The 14069-nt window shown below is 41.0% G+C and overlaps 1 long non-coding RNA gene across 1 annotated transcript; it reads left to right on the top strand.

Annotated features, from left to right (window-relative positions):
- Positions 1-834: 834 nt before the first annotated feature.
- On the top strand, positions 835-13774 carry LOC107599870 (uncharacterized). The gene is made up of 3 exons (XR_001610709.1): positions 835-932; positions 10941-10946; positions 13764-13774. It is a non-coding gene; the product is annotated as an uncharacterized lncRNA (long non-coding RNA).
- The last annotated feature ends 295 nt before the right edge of the window (positions 13775-14069 follow it).

Consider the following 14069-nt stretch of genomic DNA (forward strand, 5'->3'; position numbering starts at 1 on the left):
TAAGTTGTGGATTTGGATATACAGTGGGTACGGAAAGTATTCAGACCCCCTTAAATTTTTCACTCTTTGTTATATTGCAGCCATTTGTTAAAATAATTTAAGTTAATTTTTTTTCCTCATTAATGTACACACAGCACCCCATATTGACAGAAAAACACAGAATTGTTGACATTTTTGCAGATTTATTAAAAAAGAAAAACTGAAATATCACATGGTCCTAAGTATTCAGACCCTTTGCTCAGTATTTAGTAGAAGCACCCTTTTGATCTAATACAGCCATGAGTCTTTTTGGGAAAGAGGCAACAAGTTTTTCACACCTGGATTTGGGAATCCTCTGCCATTCCTCCTTGCAGAGAAGACAATATTTTGTAAAGGTTTATATATTTTTTTTGTTTGAAATGTCAGTTTTTGCATTAATTGTACTACAATCAAACCTGAACACAGAGAAAAACATTTTATTACACATAACATCCAAATAATAATAATAATAAAATTTAACAAAAATGAACAGGAATGCTTTATCAGAGATAAATCAATCTGATTTCAACCTCTTATTTGAGTCTTCTGGCTCAATATTGCCATATTGTTACAGCCACACCAATTAATTTTTGTGTGTATAATCGTGTGTTTTGTGTCTGTAAGTGTGTGTGTGTGTATGTGTGTGTGTGTGAGTGAGTGAGTGAGTGAGTGTGTTTGTACTCTTGTTGTTTTAGAGTGTAACCCCTTCCTTGGTGTCTGTGTTTTTACCGCATTGTGGCTGAATTATTGATTTTATTTCACACATTTGCAGAAACATGCTTTGTGTTACAGTCACACTAGTTCATATATGTGTGTCTGTTTTGCACTCTTGATATTTTGGAGAGTCACCCTTTCATTGCTGTGCTCTGGTTTTCTGCATCATAAATGATTTGTAGATTGTACACAAAAAAAATGTAGTATTTCAACAAACTTATTTCAGTTAGATGCCAATGTAATTAAAACATTTTCACACCATATTCATATTTTATTTTAGCTCAATTTCAATAAATGAAAACAATTTGTAATAGCTTTAGTTTTATACTTCAAATTAAACCTTCAGTTAGTTGCCAAGGCAATTTTAAGTTCCCTATCGATACTTCACTCGTACTGCGTCTGTTTAAGATGACTGGGGAAAACTCCTTTTTCTCGGATGACTGAAGCCTTTCAATAATGCAGTGTAACTGCATGGCCATTGGTTCGTGATGTGAATAAAAAACGAACCAATGGCTCAGCAGCGGAGCTGCACAAGCCTATGGCGGTAAGTCTCTGGTTCCCTGCCACTTTCCGGCGATATAAAAAGCAAATTTCAAAGAGCAAATTTTCGGCGTTGTTTCAAATGCCGTGCCATTACTGTCACTCACGGCGAGTGTGTTTCATGCTTGGGCGCCGCCCACCCTGAAGCAGCACTCATTGAGACGGAATGTCCTCATTGCGAGGAAATTAGTCTCGCCTCTCTGCGCTCGCAGAAAGCTTTCTTTTAAAAGAGCTACTCCGCCCCTTGCGCCCTCCCGCTTTCTTCCTCCCAGGAGCCTGTGAGGAAAAAGCAGCGGGGCAGAGGAACTCAGCGCTCGGTGACGAGTGAGCCCACGCCGGCTGAGCCCCCGTATGCCTCACTCTCTACTCAGAGAGGTTTCTCCTGTCCACTTCTCCCTCCCAGACCAGTGTCCCTCTACGGCTGCAAGTGATCTGGTCTCATTTGGAGGAAGCGAGTGTGACGCCATGGACGACAGCATGTTGTTGGAGGCTTCAGATGCGGAGGAGCTGTCGGGCTCGAACGTCAACCCCGCCCCCTTGCCATCTGCACAACCCAGCACAGCCAGCACGGGCAAGGATACCGAGCTTTTCCGTGTCCTGTCTAAAGCGGTGGAGGAGCTGGGTTTGGAATGGTCTCCTGCGGAGGAGCCCACCCGCAGCCGCCTGGATGAGTGGTTCTTGCCAGGGCGCAGTCAGGCCCCCTGACAACGAGCTTCACCATTCTTTCCGGAGGTCCACAACGAGATCACCAGGTCTCGGCGTGCCCCCTACTCAGCCCGCCTTCATGGCTCATCTTCGTCCGCCCTCACATCAGTCGACGGCGCCGAAGAAAAAGGTTACGACAGACTGCCTCCCCTGGATGAATCAGTGGCCGTGCATCTCTGCCTGCCCATGGCCATCAGCTCGAGGGCAAAGGCTGCCCACACGTCCAAGCTGTGTAGGGCGACTTCCGTTCTTGCCGGGCGAGCCTACTCGTCTGCTGGACAAGCGGCCTCAGCGCTTCATTCTATTGAGGTCTTACAAGTCTTCCAGGCCAAGCTCCTCCGTTGCATGGACGAGTCCGGCCCAGACCCTGCAGCTTTTAAGGAGCTGCGCAGTGCGACCGACCTAGCTCTATGCGTCACCAAGATGACAGCGCAGTTGATTGGCAGATCCATGGCCAGCCTAGTGGTGCTGGAGCGCCATCTATGGCTAAACCTGATGGAGATCAAGGATGCAGATAAGGTCCCCTTCCTCGACTCCCCGGTTTCCCCTACTGGCCTGTTTGGATCTGCAGTTGAAGGCTTCGCTGAACGCTTTACCGCTGCACAGAAGTCGTCCCAAGCAATACAACACTTCCTGCCAAAGCGCTCCAGCTCAACGGTTGCTTCTAGTCTCCCCAAAAATGTGCCGACTCAGCACCCCGCGAAGCCCGCACCACCAATTGCTCCCACGGCTCCTAAGCCCGAGCCTCGCCAGCACTCCCGCTCGGCCAGACACCAGTTTCCTAAATGCCAGGGCCCCCAACCCAAGATAGTGTTGGACCCTGCGCCTCAAGCGTCAACCTGATCTGCGGGACAGAAAGAGGAGGGGGCCGAGTCTCGCTGCAGCTGGACCACCCCCCCAAAACGCCTCTGTTATGCCTCCAAGCACCGCGTTCAGTTCCAGGTGCCGATGGCAGTGTGTTTGTGACCAAAAATACTTTTGTGAACATGATGCCCATTCTAATCGCGTCCACACAACCAACCGCTGTTATAGCGGGAAAAATAAAACACAAACATTTTCAAAAAGAGAGCAAATTTCCACTCATTGAGAGCATTAGGTCCCCCCCCCCCCCAGGCGGCCCACACCTCGAGCCAATCCAGCCCCTTGCCATGCGGGCCTTGGCCTGGCAGGCCATCCCCGGAGTGTCAAGCTGGGTCATGGGGATAATAAAATGGTTATACACTCCAATTCGCTCGAAGACCCCCACATTTCAGCGGCGTTGTCTCCACTTCGGTTCAGAGCGAGGAGGCACATGTCCTGTGCGCCGAGGTGAGGAATTTGTTGGCAAAAGGAGCCGTAGAAACGGTTCCCCCATCCGAGAGCGAGTCAGGCTTCTACAGCCATTACTTCCTTGTCCCCAAGAAGGATGGCGGCCTAAGGCACATACTCTATCTCAGATGTCCGAATCACACCCCCATGAGATGGCCGTTCAGGATGATTACATTGAAACAGATCCTCTCGCAAGTATGCCCAGGGGACTGATTCTTTTGCTGGACCTTAAAAATGCTTACTTTCACATCCAGATAGCCCCCCCGTCACAGACGATTCTTGAGATTCGCCTTCGAGGGAGTGGCTTATCAATACACAGTCCTTCCCTTTGGACTGTCTCTAGCTCCTCGCACTTTTACAAAGTGCATGGATGCGGCTCTTTCCCCGCTGAGACAGACGGGAATCCACATTCTGAATTACCTCGACGACTGGCTCATTCTGGCCCAGTCAGAGGCTGAGCTACTACCTCACATATCCCTCCTCCTCAGCCACTTAGAATGCCTGGGACTCAGGGTCAATTTTGTCAAGAGCGCGCTGTCCCCCAGCCAACGGATATCATTCCTGGGAATAGTTTTAGTCTCAGCCCAAATGAGGGCGGTAGCTGCGCCAGAACGTGCCCTGGCCATTCAGCAGCTCGCGGCCTCATTCAGAGTTGGAGCCTCTCGCCCCCTCAAGGTGTTTCAGAGGATGCTAGGCCTCGTGGCCTCAGTGTCTCCAGTACTACTGTTGGGCCTGCTCCGCATGCAGCCCCTTCAGTATTGGCTGAAACCACGAGTTCCATACCGCGCCAAGGTAGACCGGGCCAGTGTATCAGCCCTGGCCCCTTGGAAAGATCCTCGTTGGATGGAACGGGGCGTACCCCTGGGAATGGTCTGCAGAACACGGGTTGGGGAGCACTGTGCGATGGCAAGCCAGCTTTCAGCCACTGGTCGAAAAAGGAAGGCCGGCTTCACATCAACTGCCTGGAAATGCTGGCAGTGTGCCTGGGCATTCAAACCTTTCTGCCAGACCTAAGGGGATACCACGTCTTAGTCCGCTCGGACAGCATGACGGTAGTGTCCTATATAAATCGCCAGAGCGGTCTCTCCTCAAAGCGCCTCTTCGCACCTGTGGAGCGCCTCTTGGAATGGGCTCAGCTCAACTTGCGTTCGTTGAGAGCAGCGCATATACCGGGCAGGCTGAACCAAGGCGCAGACATGCTGTCTCGGAGCAACGTCCCCTCGGAGGAGTGGACGCTCCACCCTCAAACAGTTCAGAAAATCTGGGAGATCTTCGGCAGGGCAGAGATCGACCTCTTCGCCTCACAAGACAACTCTCATTGCTCAACTTACTTTTCAAAGGAAGTTGGCCCACGACTGGCCCAACCTCCTCCTCTACGCTTTTCCTCCGATCGCTCAGATCCCACAGGTGGATCAGGCGAGTCAGGGAACAGAGACGCAAGGTGCTGTTGGTGGCCCTGCTCTGGAGGAACCAGCACTGGTTTGCAGAGCTGTGCCAGCTGCTCTCGGCAGCCCCGTGGCCCATTCCACATTCCCCTGAGAAGGGACTTCCTCTCTCAGGCGAACGGAATGATATGGCAGCCCCAGCCCGAGGTGTGGGCTCTGCACCTTTGGCCTCTCGATGGGAGCTTGCGAACCTCCCTGAGAACGTGCTAAACACAATCTTTCAGGCTAGAGCACCATCTACAAGACGTCTCTACACCTTTAACGCATTTGGCCCTCAGTGAGTTCCGAGGCTGTACTGAATTATTTCTGGACGATGATACAAGGTTGGGCCGACCTCGTTGTGTTTAACCCTACTGCCTTTTGCGGGGCTTCCCTGCAAAATACTTGGTCCCTCTGGGCCCCCTTGGGTGCTTAAGGCAAGTTCAAGTATTAGTTGTTCCTCTAGCATAGCACGGCAGGATTGTACTGGTTCCCCAAGCGTCTTAAACAGATGCAGTACGAGTGAAGTATCGATAGGGAATGTACTCGGTTACTAACGTAACCTCGGTTCCCTGAGATACGGAACGAGTACTGCGTACTTTGCCATGCTATGTAGCTGCACGGCTCAGTCGTCGCTTCAGTCGAAGTAACCTGAGGATCCTATGGCAATGTGCCGCTTATATAGCCAGAGGACCCCGCCCATTCTGGCGGGCTTTACCGCCATAGGCTCGTGCCGCTCTGCACGATTTGTTTTTTATTCACTGCACAAACCAATGGCCATGCAGTTACACTGCGTTAATGAAAGGCTTTAGTCATCGGAGAAAAAGGAGTTTTCCCCAAGCGTCTTAAACAGATGCAGTACGAGTGAAGTATCGATAGGGAATGTACTCGGTTACTAACGTAACCTCGGTTCCCTGAGATACGGAACGAGTACTGCGTACTTTGCCATGCTATGTAGCTGCACGGCTCAGTCGTCGCTTCAGTCGAAGTAACCTGAGGATCCTATGGCAATGTGCCGCTTATATAGCCAGAGGACCCCGCCCATTCTGGCGGGCTTTACCGCCATAGGCTCGTGCAGCTCTGCACGATTTGTTTTTTATTCACTGCACAAACCAATGGCCATGCAGTTACACTGCGTTATTGAAAGGCTTTAGTCATCGGAGAAAAAGGAGTTTTCCCCAAGCGTCTTAAACAGACGCAGTACTCGTTCCGTATTTCAGGGAACTGAGGTTACGTTAGTAACGGAGTACGTTTTCGATTCAGTGTTTGTATTTTATTTTATTTTAGCTTAACTTCAATAAATTAAGACAATTTGTAATAGCTTTAGTTTTAGTTAACCAAACAACTCTGTTGTAAATTATAATATTTGTGTTTATATAATTTGATGAGTACATTTGCTGATGCAGTGCTGATGGTATAAGCAGAATTTACAGCGGTCTGAAATCTCTATGCACAGAAACCTAAATAGTAAAAATAAAAAATCCGGCACAGTTTATGCTGTAGTCTGAAACACACAAAGCAGATGAAAATCCGTTCTCATCTTCTTTTTTATATAGTGTGCGTAAAGCTGCTTGATATTCAGCAGTGCTGCTTTTAGGGAGTGCTGAGCACGGCAGTACAGGAGTGTCATGAGGAAGATAAAGACATCATGGAGGGTTTTATGACACTGTTTGGTTTCCTGCCAAGAGATTATGCAGAGAAAAGTTCCAAAATCATGATCATCGATCAAATCTGCTTTGTCAAATACGGCTGCGTGACTGTGTCAGCTGTAGGGCTTATACATTTATAGAGGGGGGTAGATAACTCCAGGTTTTGAAATGATTTCCATGAATTTAAATATTGATCTGCTCCATTATCTGGTGTTATCTAGAACAGCAATGTGACATTCAGGCATGCCAAGCACATGTTTCAACAGCCTGTGTTAATTTAAGCTTAAAATATTCACAACTAAACACACTGTCTGTTTGATCTGCCGTAGTTCCAGTGCCATTTTATATGATCATAGCTCAACTGCATTATTCCAAGGTAATATATATATATATATATATTTTTTTTTTTTCAAAAAGGGTACTGAAACGTGCCCATTAGAATGTGCTGTCAAAAACATAATTTACACTAAATGTTCTTTATCATTAATGATACTGTCATACTAAAGGAAAAAAAGTCTGTATGTTGTTTTGTAATACCTAACGAGGGAGATACTAAGAGGACTACATTTGTAATAATTAGCTTACGTATATTTTCTTTAATGAAAAGGTCTTCTGTCAAAGTAATTACAAATCAAATTATTAACAAGCATCACAGAGTCTGCTTTAAACTATCCAATAAATTGTCTTTTTTATTGTCCATTTGTTTTGCATGAATATACCCTCATAATATGATGTCACAATATTTAATTAAAATGTCAAATATACAGTGGTGGCCAAAATGATTAGAAAACTAGTATTTTCACAAGCTAAGAAATGGTTTTAAGTCAGTTATTTCTATCTTTTGCTGTAGTGTGTCTGTAGGAAATATCAGTAATTTTGCACATTGATTGTAATAATCCAGTGAGATTTTTGTTTGCACAAGGAGTCTGACAACAGCCAGTGGTCCACACATAGATCTGATCTCATCATCATCCAACATCTACAAAACGCTTCAAGAAACCTACCTGCAAAGCTACAGTACTGTTAAACATTTTAGGAAAAAATGCTGTAAAATGAGGATGCTGTCAAAAATAATGTCATAAATAGATTTTCTTTATCAATTACCTTCTATTAACTAAATTAAATCAACATTTGGTTTGACCATCCTTTGTGTTTAAAGCAGCTTTTGCCCTCGGTGCACTTGCACATAGTTTTTCAGGAAGCTTTACTGGTAGGTTTCTTTAAGTATCTTGGAGACGTTGCCACAGTTCTTCTGGATTTATTCTGCAGATCAAATTTCCAAGACTAGTTCCCCCCCCCCGTCGTCATTATCTTCAAATTAAATGGGTCATTTACTTTTGGCAAACTTTGAATGATAAATCTTTGTTAGTAAAATCAAACTGGCCTAAAAACTTAGATTTAAGAGAAATACATTTTAAATGTGTATTTTGTCCACAGTACAGCATTCCCGGTGGGTGACTTCAGTGCCAGTTGAATAATAATGGCATCTAGGTCTTATTTAGGTCAGTGAACATACATCTCTGCTGTGATGTTTTTTTAAATAATATTTGCTCTTTGATGTTTGTGTTATTATTGGATGGAGGTGAGCAGCAACCATCCGTATTTGTGCTTCTGGGAGTGTGGAGGTGATATAAGCCCCTTACAGTGCTGCTAATAACAAACATTCATCCAAAAATAACCAAATCTCAAGCCGAATTCTTATATAAACATAGTACCATGAAAACATGACTCCTTTGCCTCTTCAGTTTTTAAATTAATTTGTGTGCCTGTAGTTTTAAAATGTAAAATAGTATGCTCATTAAGGCTGCATTTATTTTATCAAAAATACAGAAAAAAAAACTGTAATACTGTGAAATATTATTACAATTCTTCAGGGTCGCATGATGCTTCAGAAGAAATCAATCTAATATGCTGCATTTCTTTAAAAAATAAAATCAAATAAATAAAAAAGAAGGTTCCAGGTTCCAAAAAAATAAAATAAAAAATTAAGCAGCACAATTGTTTCCAACACTGATAATAAATTAGCATATTAGAACGATCATGTGACACTGACGAATGGCGTAATTGGTGATGAAAATTCAGCTTGCATTAAAACAGAAAACCATTATTTTAAATTGCAATAATATTTAACAATATCACAATATTTTTTTTCTTTTGTATTTTTGATCAAATGCATTAATGCAGCTTTGATGAGCATAAGAAATCTCTTTATAAAAAATTCTTTAAAAATCTTACTGATCCCAAACTTTTGAATGGCAGTGTATATTGTAAATGGCAATACTCAAGAATCAAGATTATGGACAAGACTTTAATCTATTTGCTACTTATTTTTTGTTTATTTATTATTTATTGTTAACAAAAATCATTATTTAAAAGTCATTATTAATTACTTTTTTTTAGGCATGCTTATTGAAATAAGCATACATGTATACAGTATGTCAGTGCTTTACGTTCTCTCACAAAACAAAGTTTCTCAGAGAAATGCAATACTTTTGCAAGAGACATTGAATTTTGTTTCTTCTATCTCATATTTTCCATACATTAGAGCCTTTTTATGCCTTAGTCATCCTTCTAAAAATATATATTGAATAGCAGGGTCATTATTGGTGCTAAATGGGCATTGTGATAAAAAGAAAGGCTTTACGGGATTGTCTCAAAGTGTTCTATACAAAGGCAATTAGTACAGTATACAAACACATGAGTGAGTGAAGCACATAAGTTGTATTTATGACAGTGTATAGTGTATTATTTTATACAGGCTGGGGGATAGATATAACACACTAATGGCTTGTGGTTGTTCTATAATTGCTAAGGGTTTACAGGTACCAGGATGATAATGAGCAGGTTGATTTTAAAAGGTTTAGCCCTAACTAGTGGCCATTGCAAAGCACATATGAATCTATAAACAGCACTTAGAGAGGGTAGGAGATGGCCATTGATTACCGGAGCACGTTCCAGCAGGGCACTTTTGTAAGAGCTGACGACAACTTCATTCTAAACTGTCTGCAAATATTCATGAAATTCCTCTCAGAGTCTCTTACAGGCTGAAATAATGCATGTAAATGTCTAATGCATGAGATAGAACACAATGCTCACTGCCGAGTAGGGTAAAACGTTAATTTTTAAAGATTGCTCAAATGATCGTCTAAAGCAAAAGCTTTTGTTTTAGTGCTGTAGCTGTTCTGTGGCTTTGAGCAATGAATGACTCATAATCTCACATGATTTTGTTGCAAAATAAATGTTTTAGCTCTGCATAATACTTCCCAAAGGCAACAGATCTTTTGAAACGTTGCCTTGATACTGTGGAGTTGATGAGGAAGTTAGTAAAGAGAAGAGATGGTTTAGAGGCTCACCTCTTTAAGAGCTGTGAAAGCACTGCTCAGAAGCATGTGATAATCAAATGCTCCATCTGCACTGAGAAAACGCTGCCTCTCTGAAAGCTGAAGGTGTGATGTATCGCTGTCATACCAACATGTCAGGCAGTGCATCTGGAGACGTGTGACAGAGACCCGCACCATCAGCCAGAGCTGACGCACCACTTCCCTACCATGTCATTTTGATTAAAAACCTCTAATTAAGTGTATCAATGTTCTGTATTTGAATAAAACCATTGGACATGACATAAAACAACGTTTCCTCAAATGTTTAGATTCCAAAGACTCCCGTATTTTATGTATACAGAAGCATTTATATTGTGTGAGGAAAAAATAACTGTGAAATTATAAAGACAACATGCAATATATTTAATTCTATATTATAATTTCAATTTAAAATATAAAATCTTTTTTTTTAATAGCATTTTTGTTGTAATGCACTGTTGTAATGTTTTTTTTTTTTTAGTATATGAAAATTATATGTTAGTATATGCTTTAAAAAAAGAATTAGAGAATGAGAGAATGACTGCTGAAAATTCAACTTTGCCATCACAGGAATAAAAAAAAATTAAATATGTATTAAAATATTAAACATTTACTTTAAATTGTAATAACATTTGAAAGTGTTACTATTTTCATTGTGTTTCTGATAATATGAATTCAGCCCTGGTGAGCATGAGAGAGAGATATTCCCTGATTACCCACTTCAAAAGTTCCAAACTGCCTTTAGAAAGAGGAATGAAAGAGTAATATTATTATATTTGATAAGTGTTTAAAATATTGCATTCCACACACAGGTTTGTTTTTATGGTTTATGGGGACTCTCCATAGGCGTAATGTTTTTTATACTGTACAAACCATATTTTCTATTGCCCTACACCAACCCTACCCCTAAACCTACCCCTCACAGGAAACTTTCTGCATTTTTAGATTTAAAAAAAAAAAACTAATTCTGAATTATTTATAAGCCTTTTGAATTGCGGGGACACTGAAAATGTCCTCATAAATCACCTTCTTGTTGTAATACCTATGTCATACCCATGTTATTATACAAATTTGTGTCCTCAAACCACATAAACATGCACACACACACCTATATATCTATATATATCTATATATCTATATATCTCTATATATATATATATTTTTTTTTTTTTTTTTTCCACTAAAGTTTTTTTCTGATCTTGCGGACCCCTGTGCATTCCCAGACCTCTGTTTGAAACCCCTGATCTAGAAGTACAGATAGGTGCCAGGTTTAGTAAAAAAAAAAAAAAAAAGTTTGAAAGGAAGAATTATAGTTCAAAATTGTCAGTGGAAGTTTAGAATAATTCAACGATGGAAACGACATGACTGATCTGTTAAGGAAATTATATATATATATCTTTGATGCTTCTCATTGCTACATGTTTAACATTGCAGCAAAGTCCACAATTTATCTGTTACTAATGGTATTCCTGCAGTTTCTGAATGTACAATGAACAAATCAATGTAATCTCATTAATATTTCAAAGGATAAACCTGAATCACAGAGAAGGAAAGGACTCATTACCGAACAAATAACCTGAAAAGCACATAGTATTGATCATCGTCTGTAACTGTAATAAACCATTGCACTTCAGACAGGAGAATTCTCAGAAATGTAGCTCATCTCAGTTCATCCAGAGACTTGAGTTTACTTAGCCCATCATTACCAGAACATTTACGTCATCAACAACAACAACAAAAACCCATCATGCTCAGTGATTTATCTTAGCTTTCCTTTGTTAACGATGACTGAATAGACCATCTTGGCTCTCTGCAAAATTGAATCTCTTCAATTCTAATGGTGGTTAATCAGCTGTTCAAATCCTTCCTGTTCCTCTTTTTATGAAGGTGTTGAAAAGCAAATGACACTGTGTTGAACAACAAGGAGAGAGTGACTGACAGAGCAATCCATATCTAATTAGAGCAGCTGGCTTTTAAACTAGACAGTTTGATGATAACGCGAACATTAAAACGTCTGCAGGCTGCATGCAAATGGCCTCTTTTAGACATACTGTGTTTAGACAAGAAAGACAGAAAGAAAGATAGATGGGAGAGAGGATTTGTGCAGAAATACTGGAGTGCGCTGAACAACAAAAACCCGTCATGCTCAGTGATTTATCTTAGCTTTCCTTTGTTAACGATGACTGAATAGACCATCTTGGCTCTCTGCAAAATTGAATCTCTTCAATTCTAATGGTGGTTAATCAGCTGTTCAAATCCTTCCTGTTCCTCTTTTTATGAAGGTGTTGAAAAGCAAATGACACTGTGTTGAACAACAAGGAGAGAGTGACTGACAGAGCAATCCATATCTAATTAGAGCAGCTGGCTTTTAAACTAGACAGTTTGATGATAACGCGAACATTAAAACGTCTGCAGGCTGCATGCAAATGGCCTCTTTTAGACATACTGTGTTTAGACAAGAAAGACAGAAAGAAAGATAGATGGGAGAGAGGATTTGTGCAGAAATACTGGAGTGCGCTGAACAAGAAAAATAACAAATAGTAGTTACAAAACCATCGGGGTCACAGATATTGTTAGAACAAGCAGCTATCAAATTAAATGCAAGCGAATACATTTCACAACTAAACACACTGTCTGTTTGAATAATTCATACTGTAAAATGTAGGATTTGGGACCATTAAAATAAAACATGGTTAAGTGAAATGAGCAACTTCAAATACTTGATGTGATAGTCATGACTAATTGGTTGAAGTGTGATCTAAACAGTTGGCAAAGCTACTTTGAGATTGTATTTTGTCAGTTTACAAGATACACAATTGCATGTAGTTCAAGAACTGTCATGCTATATTCCTCTGAAAAAGTAGCTATTAAAAGTATACATAAATGTACCTACAGTATACTTACAAATTACTGCAATTTCCATCTGAAATTAACACTAGTGGCAGAAAAACAATAGCAATTTTTGATTCCTTGTCACAAATTATGATTAGAGGGACAGATTATTGATTAATAAAGAGTTACTTCATGCATTTCCTCACACAATATTATGACCTCAAAACACAGAAAGAATATAGTCAGTATATTTAAAAACTTTCAAAGCTCCAAATTTGGCTTAAAGCTAATGTGAAATGAACCAACAGGTGCATCTCAATAAATTAGAATGTCGTGGAAAAGTATATTTATTTCAGTAATTCAACTCAAATTGTGAAACTCGTGTATTAAATAAATTTAATGCACACAGACTGAAGTAGTTTAAGTCTTAGGATTCTTTTAATGGTGATGATTTTGGCTCACATTTAACAAAAACCCACCAATTCACTATCTCAACAATTAGAATATGGTGACATGCCAATCAGCTAATCAACTCAAACCACCTGCAAAGGTTTCCTCTGAGCCTTCAAAATGGTCTCTCAGTTTGGTTCACTAGGCTACACAATCATGGGGAAGACTGCTGATCTGACAGTTGTCCAGAAGACAATCATTGACACCCTTCACAAGGAGGGTAAGCCACAAACATTCATTGCCAAAGAAGCTGGCTGTTCACAGAGTGCTGTATCCAAGCATGTTAACAGAAAGTTGAGAGGAAGGAAAAAGTGTGGAAGAAAAAGATGCACAACCAACCGAGAGAACCGCAGCCTTATGAGGACTGTCAAGCAAAATCGATTCAAGAATTTGAGTGAACTTCACAAGGAATGGACTGAGGCTGGGGTCAAGGCATCAAGAGCCACCACACACAGACGTGTCAAGGAATTTGGCTACAGTTACTTCTAATAAGTCGTCTGTATTGACATGATCACTTTGTTTGATGAAGAACTTAAGCATTTATACACTCTCAAATCAAACCATATGGTGACACAAACCTCAAACATTGCAATGTTTTGTCACATAACATACAAGAACCAATTAGGTTTGATGTTTGTTGATATTTGAGGTTTGCGTGAACATACTTGATGCCATTTGTGCTTATATAACTTCAGCAGACTTGGAATAAAGCATGACATTTTTTACTTTTAGAGTGATTACAGCCCAAATCAAAGTCCTTAGAGGTATTTTTATAGCTTCACAAGCCTTTCAAACAACTCACAGTCACTTAAGATCACTCTTATCTTAAAGGAAGTTCAGGGACTAAATACAGTGATTAAAGAATCACATGCTAGCAGATTTATCCTTTTGTGGCATTTCACTGTTTGATCGATAATCTGAGCAAAAAGAGCAGTCAATTACTCTAAAAGCACAGGCTAAAGATAGCTTTCAATGGCACCTTTACTGAGCCACAAATCGTCCTATGATGATATGTAATAGGGAGTTAATGTTTGTTAATTACCTTCATTTCTTCTTTTCCTCATCACTTG

This window comes from Sinocyclocheilus grahami, unplaced genomic scaffold (genome assembly GCF_001515645.1).
Source record: "Sinocyclocheilus grahami isolate Dianchi unplaced genomic scaffold, SAMN03320097.WGS_v1.1 scaffold273.1, whole genome shotgun sequence".
In the NCBI taxonomy this organism is placed as follows: Eukaryota; Metazoa; Chordata; class Actinopteri; order Cypriniformes; family Cyprinidae; genus Sinocyclocheilus; species Sinocyclocheilus grahami.